This window comes from Pleurodeles waltl, chromosome 7 (assembly GCF_031143425.1).
Source record: "Pleurodeles waltl isolate 20211129_DDA chromosome 7, aPleWal1.hap1.20221129, whole genome shotgun sequence".
Classification (NCBI taxonomy): domain Eukaryota; kingdom Metazoa; phylum Chordata; class Amphibia; order Caudata; family Salamandridae; genus Pleurodeles; species Pleurodeles waltl.
The window spans coordinates 1,517,642,301-1,517,658,722 of NC_090446.1; positions in this window are offsets into that span (position 1 = coordinate 1,517,642,301).

Here is a 16,422-nt window from a genome sequence, read left to right on the forward strand (position 1 = left end):
GATACAAAAATGAATAAAAGGCTTCTCCTGCTCAATAAATCATCCAGTCCATGCCGAGATTTTCTTCTCAGGCCCCTCTATCTCTAGTACACACTACTCTTTTCTCTAAGAAATCACAAATGCACACCTGCAAAAGATAAACATGCAGCATATGGAAAAATAAACCTGTGTTAAACTAGAGGCCTAATTAAGCAAACTTAGTGAATCATTGTCGCCATGCACTTCTAATACACAACTATAAGTACAAACACAAAATCAGAATAAATGCAAAGCAAATGAATTCATGATTACATATGCAAGATACTTTCAGTAAATGCAATATTTCAAAATACATGTATAAATGCGAATGACAACTGCAAATCTTCATGTTGAGATTAAATATTAATACGCACGCAGGTATAAACTCTAGCTTCTACAGTGAATACATCTTCAATAAAACATTTGATGCTTCACTTTACATTACTAATGTTAAGGAACACAGAGTATATGATGTTGATTACATTTTTATATTACGTTTGTAACATATAGGGGTGAAGTCAAAATTATCCTACTCCGTTACTAATGTGGTACAAAAGTGCATGAATGTCCTGCTGGGGAGGACTTCATTTACTTAATATTCAGTCTACATGGAACAATGGATCAGGGTGAAGAAAAGCTCCTTCCATCACTGCACTAAACATGAGCATCGAGGGACAATGTGTGAAAACTTCTCCCAGTACTTTAAGAATAAATCGAAAAGATTGGGACCTTCATCACCCAGTCACACAGTATCCAAGATAACCTTGAACCAATGCAGAAAACTCTGGTCATGCTTCCAAGCTTTCAAATAAGTCACCCACTCTGAGTTAAGCAAATCTATTTCAAACCTCAGACCATCTTAAATATATAATTCCTCCATCTCTTATCAAAGACACCAGCTCCTCTTCGACACCAATCTGAGCAATTCACAAGTCATCTCAAACTGACTAAAACGTATTACAAGTAATACTTTCACAGAAAACATCAGGAATTGATTCCAAAGATGCAAGTAACTTTCACTTTCACTTTCACTTTGTATCTAAAATACCCTCCCTGGTTAAGATCCTGTGAAGATGTATGGAGAACCAGCTCTGACAAGTAAGAGCTGAAATTAAGGCCTATATTTATGGGGAATTGGCATAGGGCAGCGCCACAAGTCGTCTTGCTATACTGCTCTGTGCCAAAGTGAAAGGGCAGGAATGCACCGTATTTATAAAATACGGTGCATTCCTGTCCTCTCCCCCTGCGCTGGAGCACAATTTGCTGCCTAGCGCCATGCAGGCCCCCCTGCACCACGTGCAAGGGTGTTTGTGTTTCATGCAGGATTGTTTTTGTGCAGGAAGGGGCATCTTCTTGCATAAAAAAGATCCCAATAGGCATTTTCCTTATTCTATGTGTGCTGCAGAATGCAGCACACATGGCAAGAAGAAAAAAAAAGGAGAAATGAAAATATTTCTCCTCATTACGCCTGCTCTGGAGAGGCGTAAGGTTTTGGTGCTGCCCCAGGTTTATGTCATTAAGTAAATCTGGGGCAGCGTCAAAATCCATGGGTGTTGCCTGGTAAAATCCACTGCAATGCCCGTGGAATGCCCCATGGCACAGAGTAAGGCAACAAAGTGACTTGCCCTGCTTTGTCTTACTCTATATCTATGACGCCGTTCAAAGCCACGCAAAGTGACTTTGCGTGGCCTCACTGACATGGTTGAGAGGCTTGTTCCACTGGAGCGTCAAAAAAAGTGACACTCCAGTGCTGCATGCCTCTTGTAAATATGCCCCTAAGTCACTAGACAACCTCAAGTCAGGTTGTCCGTAGTGACACAGCATAGAGACTGCAATGATGCACATCTTCAATGATGCCCTCCTCATCTTAGACAAAGAAGGCTTATGCCCTCTCTTCCTCTTAGACATTTGCAGGGTTGTTCTCCCTACCCTGGCCACAGACCTGAACAAACAAAGTTCCACAAGGCTCAATGTTTACTGATTTTACAGGGAGCTCTTAAGTAAGCTCTTGAAACACCCTAACTACCAACATCTGCTCCCATGTCTATAGTGGTGACACTCAGCATCATGTGACAGTCTCTTCCCCAGAGGACATCCCAGCGTCACAAAATGCCAGACCTGGAGGATGCACCACTATCTTAGGCGGTCATTCTGACCGCGGCGGGCGGCGGTCGCCGCCTGCCATGCGGTCACCCCCAAATGGCCGCTCCGCGGTCAGGTGACTGCGGATGCCATTCTGGCTTTCCCGCTGGGCCGGCGGGCGACCGCCAAAAGGCCGCCCGCCGGCCCAGCGGGAAAGCCCCTGCAACATAGAAGCCGGCTCCGAATGGAGCCGGCGGTGTTGCAGGGGTGCGACGGGTGCAGTAGCACCCGTCGCGATTTTCACTGTCTGCAAAGCAGACAGTGAAAATCTTCATGGGGCCCTGTTAGGGGGCCCCTGCACTGCCCATGCCAGTGGCATGGGCAGTGCAGGGGCCCCCAGGGGCCCCACGACACCCGTTCCCGCCATCCTGGTTCTGGCGGTGTAAACCCCCAGAAACAGGCTGGCGGGAAGGGGGTCGGAATCCCCATGGTGGCGCTGCAAGCAGCGCCGCTTGAGGATTCCCTGGGCCAGGGGAAAACCGGCGGTAAACCGCCGGTTCCCCTTTTCTGACCGCGGCTTTACCGCTGCGGTCAGAATGGCCCTGGAAGCACCGCCAGCCTGTTGGCGGTGCTTCCGTTGCCCTCCACCCTGGCGGTCATAGACCTCCAGGGTTGGAATGAGGGCCTTAATCTAAAATCAGACTCATCCAAAAAAACGAAGGCCATATTTATCAATGTGTCACACAATACAATGCAGCAACACAACTTGCTGTGCTAGGTGATGCTGCGTGAAATGGAGAGGGCAGGAATGTGCCATATTTACCAATATATGGCACATTTCCAGCATTCTGCATCTGCTGGCACACAATCTGCTGCATAGCGCCAACAAAGGCACACCACTTATGCCATTGTGCAAGAGTGCCTGCATTGCAGGCAGGATTGTTTTTGTGCAGGAATGGCATCTTCCTGCACAAAAACAATCCTCTAAGGCTTCTCCCTCTTTCTAAGTGAGCTGCAGACTATAGCACACTTGGAAACAAGAAACAACACGGATGTTGGAAAATAGGTTATTGGTAAGGGCAGGTAGGTACCTACCCTTAGCAACAGGCCACTAACCTCCACTTATGTCCAGTTAGGCCTCAGTAAATTAAACCCAGTTCAACCCTTGGTAGCTTGGTAACAAGCAACAAGGCTTAACTTAGGAGACAGAGTGTAAAGCATTCAAATATCACAAAACAGTAATTAAATAAAACACAGGAAACAGTTTAAAAATCCAATAATAAAAGATTATATTTGTATCTTTAAAATGACACAAAAATGAATAAAATCGGATAAGGGGAACCAGAGATATGATTTTTTTAAGAATTATTGTTTGCTAGCGCCTAGAAACAAAAAGCGCCAATCTGGTCATCTGGTCGCACCTCGACCGGGGCAAAGTCTAAGTTTAAGGCCGACCGCGATGGAGCCTGGCTTGGCTACAGCACGCGGGAGACCTCGGTCAAAAGTTTACCTTTGGACTTAGTAGTTTTCCTGAAGATTTTCTTCAGCGGGACGAACCTGCCAGTCCAATCCAACCTCCTGGAACTCTTCTCCGGATACGCGTCGCGTGAGCCCTCGGTGGAGACTTTTATCTTCGGACGTAGTCATTTTTTTCGAGGTAAAAATCCTTCGACCGGGGCAAACCTGGATCTTGATCCAACGTCCTTGGAGTCCTCCTCGGATACGCTGGCTGGGAGGTCCCGGTCAACTTTCTACGTTCGGACTAAGGCCCTCATTACGACCCTGGCGGTTGGCGGAGAAGTGGCGGTCTTACTGCCAACAGGCAGGCAGTAAAAAAATTGGAATCATGACCATGGCGGTTACCCGGCCGTCACAAGACTGCCGGCGGTATCATGACCCGGCTGACCGCCATGGATTTCATGGGGTTGGGAACCGCCATGAAATCCATGGCGGTAAACACTACCAGTGCCAGGGAATCCCTTCCCTGGCACTGATAGGGGTGTCCCCTACCCCCAAGTCCTTCCCCGACACCCCCCAGCCCCCTGCAACTCCCCAAAGGTGGCAGGACCCCCCCTCCCCACCCCTACCCCGACATCACTACACAGACATACACCCGACACGCATGCATACACCACCAACACACATACTCGCACACACACGAACAAACATGCCAACAGACACACACACAGTCATACACGCACACCCACATTCAGACATACATGCACACATCCATACAGACATACATACAGGCAGGCACGCACACATTTCCAAACACACTACACACCTGCATGCATACACGCACTCACACCCCCCTCTTCATACTCACACGCACACCCCCATGCATGCACACAACACACAACACCCCCATCCCCTACCCCTAACGGACGATCAACTTACCTGGTCCGTTGATCCTCCGAGAGGGGACGGGATCCATGGGGGCTGCTCCGCCGCCAGCACCCCGTCAATAGAACACCGCCACGCCGAATCACGTAACGTGATTCGGTGGGCGCTGTTCTGTTGACGGGCGGTGGAGGTGGAGCAACCTCCGCTTCCCCGCCGACCGCCAGTATGGCTGCTGGCGGCTCTCCATCCGGAAAAGGACAGAGGGGTGCCCGCAGTCATAATTCGCCGAGCGGAAAACCGCCACCACTGGCGGTCTTCTGCATGTCGGTCCCTCAGCGGTCTTGTGAAAAGACCGCTGAGGTTGAAATGACCCCCTTAAGTCTCTTTTTTGGAGATTTTCTTCACCGGGATGAACCTGCAAATCAGGCCGGGTCGCGGTTGAGGCAAGCCAGCTAGATTTGCCACGGCGGGTCAGTCCCTCTATGGAGCTTTTTTCCAAAAGTTCTCCAAACTTTTCCAAACTTCTGGATCTTCTTCCAGATGTTCCTTTAAGGTTCTTTTGGGTTCCACAGCTCACCCCAAGGTTCCAGAAGCTCTGAGATGATCCTCGGGGGTGTGGACTACAACTCCCAGAATGCACCTGGCGCAAACTCCTTTTTGGCCACTGGACAGTGGTCAGCTGGTTGATTTCTTCAGGAGTTGGTGCAGGGGACTCTGGTTAGCAATCTTTCACCTGTAGCAAACAGGATGTCCCTCCTTGAACCAGTTGAAGCCAGGCAAAGTCCTTCTTGTGGTGAAGCCCAAGTGTGCAGCTGGTGCAGTCCTTCAGCGTGCAGCGTTCAGTTGCAGGCCAGGATCCCAGCAGGGCAGTCCTTCTTCTTCTGTGGTTCTTCCTTGTTGGAATCTGATGGGGATCTGAGGTGTGGGTGCAGGTCTGCCAGTTTTATCCCTGCTCTTGGGTGAAAAACAGGGGGAGCCTGGTTCTCCAATCAGGTGCAGGGTCCTTCCCCCTTTGATAACCACTTCCTAGGAAGTGTGGCAAAAATCAATCCCAGGGCGCAACATTCCTCAAAAATCCATCATGGCTGAAAGTGGTTTTTTTAGGTTACAACTGGCTGAGCCCACCCACTGGTGTGGCTAAAACTCCTACCCTCTCCTAATCTAATCAAGGGGACACCTAATTGTCTGGGTTTGCAGGATGTGGGGGTGTTGCTGGGTTGCTCCAAATGTCCTTCTCTGCCTTTGAAGACCAGTTTGGCAGCCCTCCCCCTTCCTGCCTCACCATCTGCTGAGAGGAGATCTCCTCCCACAGGCACATCTCTTTGTGTGAAGCCAGGCCAATTCACACCTCATCAAGGCAGCCTGGCCAGGCTGCCAGGGGCTGGCCAATCAGAGCACAGCAGCAAGAACAATGCAGGGCTGAAGTTGGCAACTTTTCAGGTAAAGTTTAAAACTCTTTACCTGAACAAGTTATATTAAATCCAACAACTGGAAGTTGTGGGATTTATTATAAAAATGAATTTGATACCAAACTCTTTCATCTGTCACTTAAGGGGACTTTTAAAATTAAAACAAAGTCTCCCCATTCTAGCCTATGGAGGCCATTCACTACAATGAGGGGAAAACAAATTTGGCTGTTTTACCGCACCAGGGCTAATAAAACTATTTTTATAAGGTCCCTGCTAATAATTACATGGCACCCAGCCCTAGGGGCACATAGGGCACACCTTAGGGGTGACTTATATGTAAAAATAAGGTAGTTTAATACTTTGGAACTACTTTTAATTCCAAAGTCGAATTTGCATGCAACTTTAATTTAAAAGCAGCCAGCAAGGCAGGCCTGCCTTTAAAATGACACTGGGCACCTCAGCAGTGCACCTATGGGTGCACTACCTATGCTGTGGTCCCTAAACCTACATGCCCTACCATATACTAGGGACTTATAGGTAGGTTGACTTAGCCAATTATAATTAGCCTAATTTGCATATCCACTATACACAGAGCACTGGCCCCTGGGACTGGTAAGCAATACCGACGGCACAGCCAAGAGTCAGTAACCACCAGTACCTGTCCAAAAAGTGTGGGGGTGACCAGGGCAAAAACGAGGACTTTCCTACAACGGAGAAATAAAAATATTTCTTTCTGTTGCACCTCCCCTGGGAATCCATTATATGTGGACATTTTGTCAGGTTTACTAGTTTTGGTAAATCTAGGATTGCACCATATTCCGTGGGTGGATGTTTAGGAACCCCTGCCCTCCACCCATGGAACACTTTCCCAGGGTAGAGTAACACAAGACTGTGACCGGCGCTGCCTCGCCCTGCCCTAGTCCAGTTTACCAAGCAACACAGGGCTACACAAGGTGGCCTTCGTTACTTGGTGAATCTGACTTTAGTGTTTCGTTGCCCTTGTGACAGCATGCGTAACGCAAGGACAGCTCAAAACTATGATAAATCTGGCCCATCGTTCTTTTTGATCTCTACTCTGTAATCAGCCCCATCTGTTTAGAGCTGGCTAAGGACACTAAACACCCTGGAAATTAGTCTATAGGCCCCTGAAATCTCCTCATCCAGGGGGTTAATGTGGACAAGAATCTTATCCTCTGCGCTCGCCTCTAACCTTTCTAAAGATATATAGTCCATGCATCACTTATTACGCCACATCCCTGATCTTCATGTGGACAAGAATCTTAGCGTCCTAGCTCACGTCCAACTGTTCACTTCCAACCGTTCACTAATGCTATGTAGTCCATGCATCACTGAATGTGCCACATCATGTGGACAAGAATCCTAAAATACAAGCTCACCTCTAACCTTTCACTAATGATATGTAGCTTATGCATCAACAAAAAGCTGATCTTCATGTGGACTGAAATCTTAACTTCTAAGCTCGTCTCCAACCTTTCAGTGAGGATCTGTAGTCTTACTATCACTGAATGTACCATGTCCCTGGTCTTCATGTGGACAAGAATCTTAACCTCCAAGCTAGCTTCCAACCTTTCACTAAGGCTGTGTAGTCACCACTGAATGTGCCACATCCATGGTCTTCATGTGGACAAGAATTCTAACCTCAAAGCTCACCTCCAACCTTTCACTGAGGATCTGTAGTCTTACTATCACTGAATGTACCATGTCCCTGGTCTTTATGTGGGAAAGAATCTTAACTTCTAAGCTTGCTTCTAACCTTTCACTGAGGATATGCAGTCTATGCATCAACAAAAACCTGATCTTCATGTGGACAAGAATCTTAACCTCTGAGCTCACCTCTAATCTTTCAGGATACGTAGTCTAGCTATCACTGAATGCACCATGTCCCTGGTCTTCACGTGGACAAGAACCTTAACCTGCAAGCTCGCCTCCAACCTTTCACTGAGGATATGTAGTCAATGGATCACTGAATGCGCCACATCCATGGTCCTCATGTGGGCAAGAATCTTAGTTTCTAAGCTCGCCTCCAAACTTTCACTGAGGATATGAAGTCTATGCATCATTGCTTGTGCCACGTCTATAGTCTTCATATGGACAAGAACCTTAACTTAAAAGCTCGCATCCAGGTTTTTTACTTAGGATGCGTGGTTTGAAATCAGACCACTCAGAGGAATTAAACCTTTACATCCTGATGAAGACTTCAAAAAGCCTTACACTCTGGGTTTCTAAAGAGTTTTTAAAATGTATTTTAGAATTCTTAAACAGTGCACTCACCCATGTGGTATCGGTGGACTATACATTTAAAAAAACTACATGCCTGGCATTTAACAGATAATACCATAAAGAGCCACCTGACGTAGGTGATATCCATGAGCCACGGGTAATGTGATCTTAGTTCTTCATGCCTGTTATCAGTCTAGCAGCAGGGTGGAGTACAACATTAATTGGTGCTTGAGCAGATGTTGGGGTGCCTAGCAGAAGAGAGTTAACATAATGAATTCTTGAAATGACTACCTGAACCACTGGTCAGAAGTTATTTGGGGGAATATTTTTGAAGCTCAATTGTGTACTATGCACATTTTGTCTTGGCACTTGCTGAAACCGTCTTACTTTCAATTCCGACCATGCAATCCCCGTTAGAAGGGTTGTGTATGAAAACCAAATAATCTAGCTTGTGTTTTGTGTATTTAAGTTATGGTCACCGGGTGTTGGGGCTACCCTCTTGTTGCCAATTCTGCGATTCATAGATTGATTTTTTTGTCCTTTATGCCAATAAACATGTCAAACTGCATGTAGGCATGTGTAGGAGGCTGGCCTGGCTTGTAGTGGGTACCAGGGGTACTTACACCTTCTGCCAGGTCCAGTTTTCCCTTATTAGTGTAGAAGAGGTGTTTCTAGCAGCTAAGACTGATAGAAGGCAGCTATGGCAAAGCAGCTTAGGCTGAACTAGGAGACATGTAAAGCTCCTACTATACCACTGGTGTCATATGCACAATATCATAAGAAAACACAATACACAGAAGTACTAAAAAAAAAGGTACTTTTTTTTATGACAATATGCCAAAAGTATTCCAGTGAGTACCCTCAATATGAGGATGAGAAATATACATAAGATATATGTACACAATACCAAAATTTTGCAGTAATAGCAAAAGGAAGTAATGCAAGCAATGTAAAGTTACAGTAGATTGCAATAGGAGCACATAGGTATAGGGGCAACACAAACCATATACTCCAAAAGTGGAATGCGAACCACGAATGGACCCCAAACCTATGTGAGCTTGTAGAGGGTCACTGGGACTGTAAGAAAACAGTGAGGGTTAGAAAAATAGCCCACCCCAAGACCCTGTAAGGTAGGTGTAAAGTGCACCTACAACCCCCAGAGAGCACAGAAGTCGTGATAGGGGGATTCTGCAAGGAAAACCAACACCAGCAATGCAACAACAGTGGATTTCCGGACCTGAGTACCTGTAAGACAAGGGGACCAAGTCCAAGAGTCGCGACAGTGTCGAGAGTGGGCAGGAGCCCAGGAAATGCCAGTTGAGGGTGCAAAGAAGCTGCCACCGGATGGAAGAAGCTTGGTGTTTTGCAAGATCGAAGAGGACTAGGAACTTCCCCTTTGGAGGATGGATGTCCCACGTCGTGAAGAAGCTTGCAAAGGTGTTCCCACGCAGAAAGACCGCAAACAAGCCTTGCTAGCTGCAAGGGTCGCGGTTAGGGTTTTTGGATCCTGCTGTGGCCCAGGAGGGACCAGGATGTCGCCACTTGGATGAGGAGACAGAGGGGGCGTCAAGCAAGTCAGGGAGCCCTCACAGAAGCAGGCAGCACCCGCAGAAGTACCTGAACAGGCACTTGGAAGAAGAGTACACCGGAGTCCATGCGAAGTCACAAAAGGGAGTCCCACGACGCCCGGGGACAACTCAGAAGGTTGTGCACTGCAGGTTAGAGTGTCGGGGAACCAGGCTTGGCTGTGCACAAAGGAAATCCTGGAAGAGTGCACAGGAGCCGGAGCAGCTGCAAATCACGCGGTCCCCAGCAATGCAGTCTAGCGTGGGGATGCAAGGACTTACCTCCACCAAACTTGGACTGAAGAGTCACTGGACTATGGGAGTCACTTTGACAGAGTTGCTGAGTTCCAGGGAACACGCTCGTCGTGCTGAGAGGGGACCCAGAGGACTGGTGATGCAGTCTTTTGTTGCCTGCGGTTGCAGGGGGAAGATTCTGTCGACCCACGGGAGATTTCTTCAGAGCTCCTGGTGCAAGAAGGAGGCAGGCTACCCCCAGAGCATGCACCACCAGGAAACAGGCGAGAAAGCCGGCAGGATGAAGCGATACAAGGCTGCTAGTAGTCGTCTGGCTACTTTGTTGCGGTTTTGCAGGAGTCCTGAGCAGTCAGCAGTCGATCCTTTGGCAGAAGGTGAAGAGGGAGATGCAGAGGAACTCTGGTGAGCTCTTGCTTTCGTTTTCCGAAGAATTCCCCATAGCAGAGACCCTAAATAGCCAGAAATGGAGGTTTGGCTACTTAGGAAGGAGGATTGGCTACTGAGAGAGGTAAGAGCCTATCAGAGGGAGACTCTGACGTCACCTGCTAGCACTTGCCACTCAGAGCAGTCCAGTGTGCCAGCAACACCTCTGTTTCCAAGATGGCAGAGGTCGGGGCACACTGGAGGAGCTCTGGGCACCTCCCCTGGGAGGTGCAGGTCAGGGGAGTGGTCACTCTCCTTTCCTTTGTCCAGTTTCACGCCAGAGCAGGGCTGGTGGATCCCTGAACCGGTGTAGACTGGCTTATGCAGAGATGGGCAGCATCTGTGCCCATCAAAGCATTTCCAGAGGCTGTGGGAGCTACTCCTCCCCAGCCATCACACCTATTTCCAAAGGGAGAGGGTTTTACACCCTATCTCAGAGGAAATCGTTTGTTCTGCCTTCCTGGGCCAGGGCTGCCTGGACCGCAGGAGGGAAGAAACCTGTCTGAGGGGTTGGCAGCAGCAGCAGCTGCAGTGGAGACCCCGGAAAGGCAGTTTGGCAGTACCCGGGTTCTGTGCTAGAGACCCAGGGGATCATGGAATTGTCTCCCCAATGCCAGAATGGCATTGGGGTGACAATTCCATGATCTTAGACATGTTACATGGCCATGTTCGGAGTTACCATTGTGACGCTATACATAGGTAGTGACCTGTGTATAATGCACATGCGTAATGGTGTCCCCGCACTCACAAAGTCCGGGGAATTTGCCCTGAACGATGTGGGGGCACCTTGGCTAGTGCCAGGGTGCCCTCACACTAAGTAACTTTGCACCCAACCTTCACCAGGTGAAGGTTAGACATATAGGTCACTTATAAGTTACTTAAGTGCAGTGGTAAATGGCTGTGAAATAACGTGGACGTTATTTCACTCAGTCTGCACTGGCAGGCCTGTGTAAGAATTGTCAGATCTCCCTATGGGTGGCAAAAGAAATGCTGCAGCCCATAGGGATCTCCTGGAACCCCAATACCCTGGGTACCTCAGTACCATATACTAGGGAATTATAAGGGTGTTCCAGTATGCCAATGTGAATTGGTGAAATTGGTCACTAGCCTGTTAGTGACAATTTAGAAAGCAGAGAGAGCATAACCACTGAGGTTCTGGTTAGCAGAGCCTCAGTGAGACAGTTAGTCATCACACAGGGAACACATACAGGGCACATACTTATGAGCACTGGGGCCCTGCCTGGGAAGGTCCCAGTGACATATAGACTAAAACAACATATATACAGTGAAATATGGGGGTAACATGCCAGGCAAGATGGTACTTTCCTACACAACCCCCCCCCAAACGAAGGACAATAAGACTAGCCATGACCTGATGAGCCTTCATTGTCTAAGTAGAAATATCTGGAGAGTCCATCTGCATATGAGTGGGTACTCCCAGGTCTATGTTCCACTGTATAGTCCATCCCCTGCAGAGATATGGACCACCTCAACAATTTAGGATTTTCACCTTTCATTTGTTTTAGCCAAAGTAGAGGTTTGTGGTCTGTCTGAACAATGAAGTGAGTATGGCCTCAACTTCTTCAGTGCCCAGACCACAGCAAAGGCCTCCCTCTCAATGGCAGACCAACGCTTTTCTCTAGGGGTCAACCTCCTACTGATAAAAGCTACTGGTTGATCCTGGCCCTCAGAGTTCAGTTGTGATAAGACTGCCCCTACCCCTAATTCAGATGCATCAGTTTGAACAATGAATTTCTTGGAGTAACATGGGGTTTTTAGGACAGGTGCAGTGCACATGGCCTGTTTGAGCTCCTCAAAAGCTTTCTGACAGCTAGCTGTCCACAATACCTTTTTAGGCATCTTCTTGCTAGTGAGATCATTAAGTGGGGCTGCAATGGAGCCATAATTTTTAATGAATCTCCTGTAATACCCAGTGAGGCCTAGGAAGGCTCTCACCTGGGTCTGAGTTGTAGGGGGAACCCAATCCATGATTGTCTAGATTTCCCCCTGAAGTGGTGCAATCTGTTCTCCACCTACCAGGTGTCCCAGATAAACCACTTTTCCCTGCCCTATCTGGCACTTTGAAGCCTTGATAGTGAGGCCTGCCTTTTGCAGGGCCTCCAAAACTTTCCAAAGGTGGACCAGGTGATCATCCCAGGTGGAGCTAAAGACAGCTATATCGTCTAGATATTCTGCACTAAAAGCCTCCAACCCTTGCAGGACTGTATTCACCAACCTCTGAAAAGTGGCAGGTGCATTTTTCAAACCAAAGGGCATCATTGTAAATTGGTAGTGCCCTCCTATAGTTGAAAATGCAGTTTTAGCTTTAGCATCCTCTGATAATTTGATCTGCCAATACCCTGCAGTCAAATCAAAGGTGCTTAGATACTTGGCAGATGCCGGTGTATCTATGAGCTCATCTGTCCTGGGTATAGGGTGAGCATCAGTTTTTGTTACCTGGTTGAGACCTCTGTAATCTACACAAAACCTCATCTCCCTTTTTCCATCTTTTGAGTGAGGCTCTGGTACAAGCACCACAGGAGAGGCCAATGGGCTTTCAGAATGTTCAACCACTCCTAGATCAAGCATTTTCTGAACTTCTTGCTTTATGCAGTCCCTGATATGGTCAGGCTGCCTATAGATTTTACTTTTGACAGGCAAGCTGTCTCCAGTATCAATTGTGTGTTCACACCAAGATGTGGTGCCTGGCACAGTTGAAAAGAGTTCAGAAAACTGTCCAATGAGATTTATGCAGTTGTCATTCTGCTCTGCAGTAAGACAGTCTGCCAAAACGACACTTTCCACTAAAGCATCATCTTCGGTGGAAGAGAAGAGATCAGGGAGAGGGTCACTCTCTTCTTCCTGTCCTTCATCTGTTGCCATGAGCAGGGTGAGATCAGCCCTGTCATAGTAGGGTTTTAGGCGGTTGACATGAATCACCCTAAGGGGACTCCTGGCAGTGCCCAGGTCAGCCAAGTAGGTGACCTCGCCCTTCTTTTCAACAATGAGGTGGGGTCCACTCCATTTGTCTTGGTGTGCTCTTGGGGCCACAGGCTCCAATACCCACACCTTCTGTCCTGGTTGGTACTAAATCAGAACAGCCTTCTGGTCATGCCATTGCTTCTGGAGCTCTTGGCTGGCCTGAAGTGTTTACTGGCCTTTTTCATGTACTCAGCCATTCTGGATCTTAGGCCAAGTACGTAGTCCACTATGTCCTGTTTGGGAGCTTTTAAAGGTTGTTCCCAACCCTCCTTCACAAGTGTTAGTGGACCTCTTACAGGGTGCCCAAATAGGAGTTCAAAGGGGCTGAAGCCCACTCCTTTCTGGGGTACCTCCCTGTAAGCAAAAAGGAGGCAAGGTAACAGGACATCCCATCTCCTCCTGAGTTTTTCAGGGAGTCCCATTATCATTCCTTTGAGAGTTTTATTAACCCTCTCTACCAGTCCATTTGTCTGTGGATGTTAAGGTGTGGTGAATTTGTATGTTACACCACATTCCTTCCGCATAGCCTTCAAGTATGCAGACATAAAGTTGCTACCCCTGTCTGATACAACCTCTTTTGGGAAACCCACCCTGGAAAAGATTTCCAGGAGGGCTTTTGCCACTGTAGGTCTGTAGTGGTCCTTAGAGGAATTGCTTCAGGATATCTTGTGGCATGGTCCACTACCACCAAGATAAACATATTGCCTGAAGCAGTAGGAGGGTCAAGGGGGCCAACTATGTCAACCCCTACCCTTTCAAAGGGAACCCCAACCACAGGTAGTGGAATAAGGGGTGCCTTTGGTGTGCCACCAGTCTTGCCACTGGCTTGGCAGGTCACGCAAGACTTACAGAAATCTTTTGTGTCCTCTGACATCCTAGGCCAGTGAAACAGGGGGACAAGCCTTTCCCATGTTTTGATCTAGCCCAAATGCCCAGCCAAAGGAATGTCATGTGCCAGAGTTAGGAGGAACTCTCTATACTGCAGGGGAATGACCAATCTCCTGGCTGCTCCAGGTTTTGGGTCCCTTGCCTCTGTGTACAAGAGGTTGTCCTCCCAGTAAACTCTATGTGAGTCACTGACATCCACATTTTGCTGCTTGACAGCTTGCTGTCTGAGAACCTCTAATGTGGGACAGGATTGCTGTGCCACACTCAGCTCTTCCCTGGCAGACCCCCCTCCACCCAAAAGCTCAGCAGTGTCTGCTGCCAGCTCATCTGGTGAAGGTTCTGCACAGGGAGGAAATTCTTCTTCCTCAGAAGGAGAATCATCTGTAGAGGGAGGAATAGTGGGTAGGGATTTACCCTTGCTACCCCTAGCTTTAGGGAGCACTTGGTCCATTGTTCCAGGATCCAAGTCACCCTGTCCTTTTTGCTTTTTGGCCTGAGCCCTTGTCAAAGCAAAAATATGCCCAGGAATGCCCAGCATTGCTGCATGAGCCTCCAACTCCACTTCTGCCCAAGCTGATGTCTCTAAATAATTTCCTGGTAGACAGTCTACAGGTAAATCTGAAGCAACCACAACTTTCTTTGGACCAGTAACCCCCCCACCCAGTTGAGATTCACAACAGCCATGGGGTGGCTAAGAGTGTTGTTATGAGCGTCTGTCACTTGGTACTGGTGACCAAGTAGGTGTTGTTCAGGGTGTACCAGTTTCTCTATTACCATGGTAACACTGGCACCTTTGTCTCTGTAGGCCTGAACCTCAACACCATTTATTAGGGGAAGGTGCTTGTACTTATCCATATTAAGGGGACAAGCAACCAAGGTGGCCAAATCAATGGCACCTTCAGAGACTAACACAACCTCTGTGGTCTCCCTAACAAGACCAACCCCAAATAAATTACCAAAAGTGAGCCCAGCTACTCCCTTGGATTGGCTATTAGTAGGTTTGCTCCCACCACCACTGCTATTACTAGGGACACTAGAGGTTGCAGTAGGGGTTGTGGTAGTGGGAGGTTTGTTGTTTTTCTTTGGACAACTGGCATCAGTTGTCCAATGGCCTTTTACTTTACATAAATAACACCAAGGCTTTTTTACTTGATTTGAAGAGGATTTGGACCCACCACCCCCACCAGAGGATTTTTGTGGGCCTGATGAAGACTCATTTGTAGATTTGTCTCCACCCTTGTCAGAAGACTTACCATCCTTCTTCTTGCCATCCTTGTCACCCCCTGTATGAACTTTTCTGTTCACTCTTGTTCTGACCCATTTGTCTGCCTTCTTTCCCAATTCTTGGGGAGAGGTCAGATCTGAGCCCACTAGATATTGGTGTAACAAGGCAGACACATAGTTATTCAGAATATGCTCTGTCAGCATAAGATTATACAGGCTTTCATAGTCAGAAACTTTACTGCCATGTAACCACCCCTCCAAGGCCTTCACTGAACAGTCAACAAAGTCTACCAAGTCTTGCGAGGACTCTTTTCTGGTGTCTCTGAACTTAATCCTGTATTGTTCAGTGGTTAAGCCAAATCCATCCAAGAGTGCATCCTTCAAAACTGCAAAATTGTTAGCATCACTTTCTCTAACAGTAAGGAGCCTATCCCCACCCTTTCCATTGAAAGATAGCCACAATATAGCAGCCCACTGCCTTTGAGGGACCCCCTGTACCATACAGGCCCTCTCAAGTGCAGCAAACCACTTGTTGATGTCATCCCCCTCCTTGTAAGGGGGAACTATCTTATGCAGATTCCTGGAATCATGCTCTCTAACAGGATTACTATCAGGAATACTGCTGCTGCCACCATGGGGTCCAAATCCCAATCTCTGTCTCTCCTTCTCCAGGTCTAGGGATTCCCTGTCTAGAGCCAGCTGTTGCTGTTTAAGCTTCAGTCTGGTCTCTTCCACTCTCAACTTTTTGAGTTCCCTTTCTAACATGTTGTCTTCAGGGTGGGTGGGTTGGGAATGTTTAGACACTGAGGACAAATTGGAAATAACAGAGGGAGATCTGTCCCTAACAGTCTGGACTCTAACAACCTGGCCTCCAGGAACAAAAACATCCCTACTATGATGGGAGCTTCTATTACTACCAGCATTGCTATGAGGTCTGCTGAGGGGCAGATTTGGAAGAGAACCCTCCCCTCCTCCCTCAAGGGGTTCCCCTG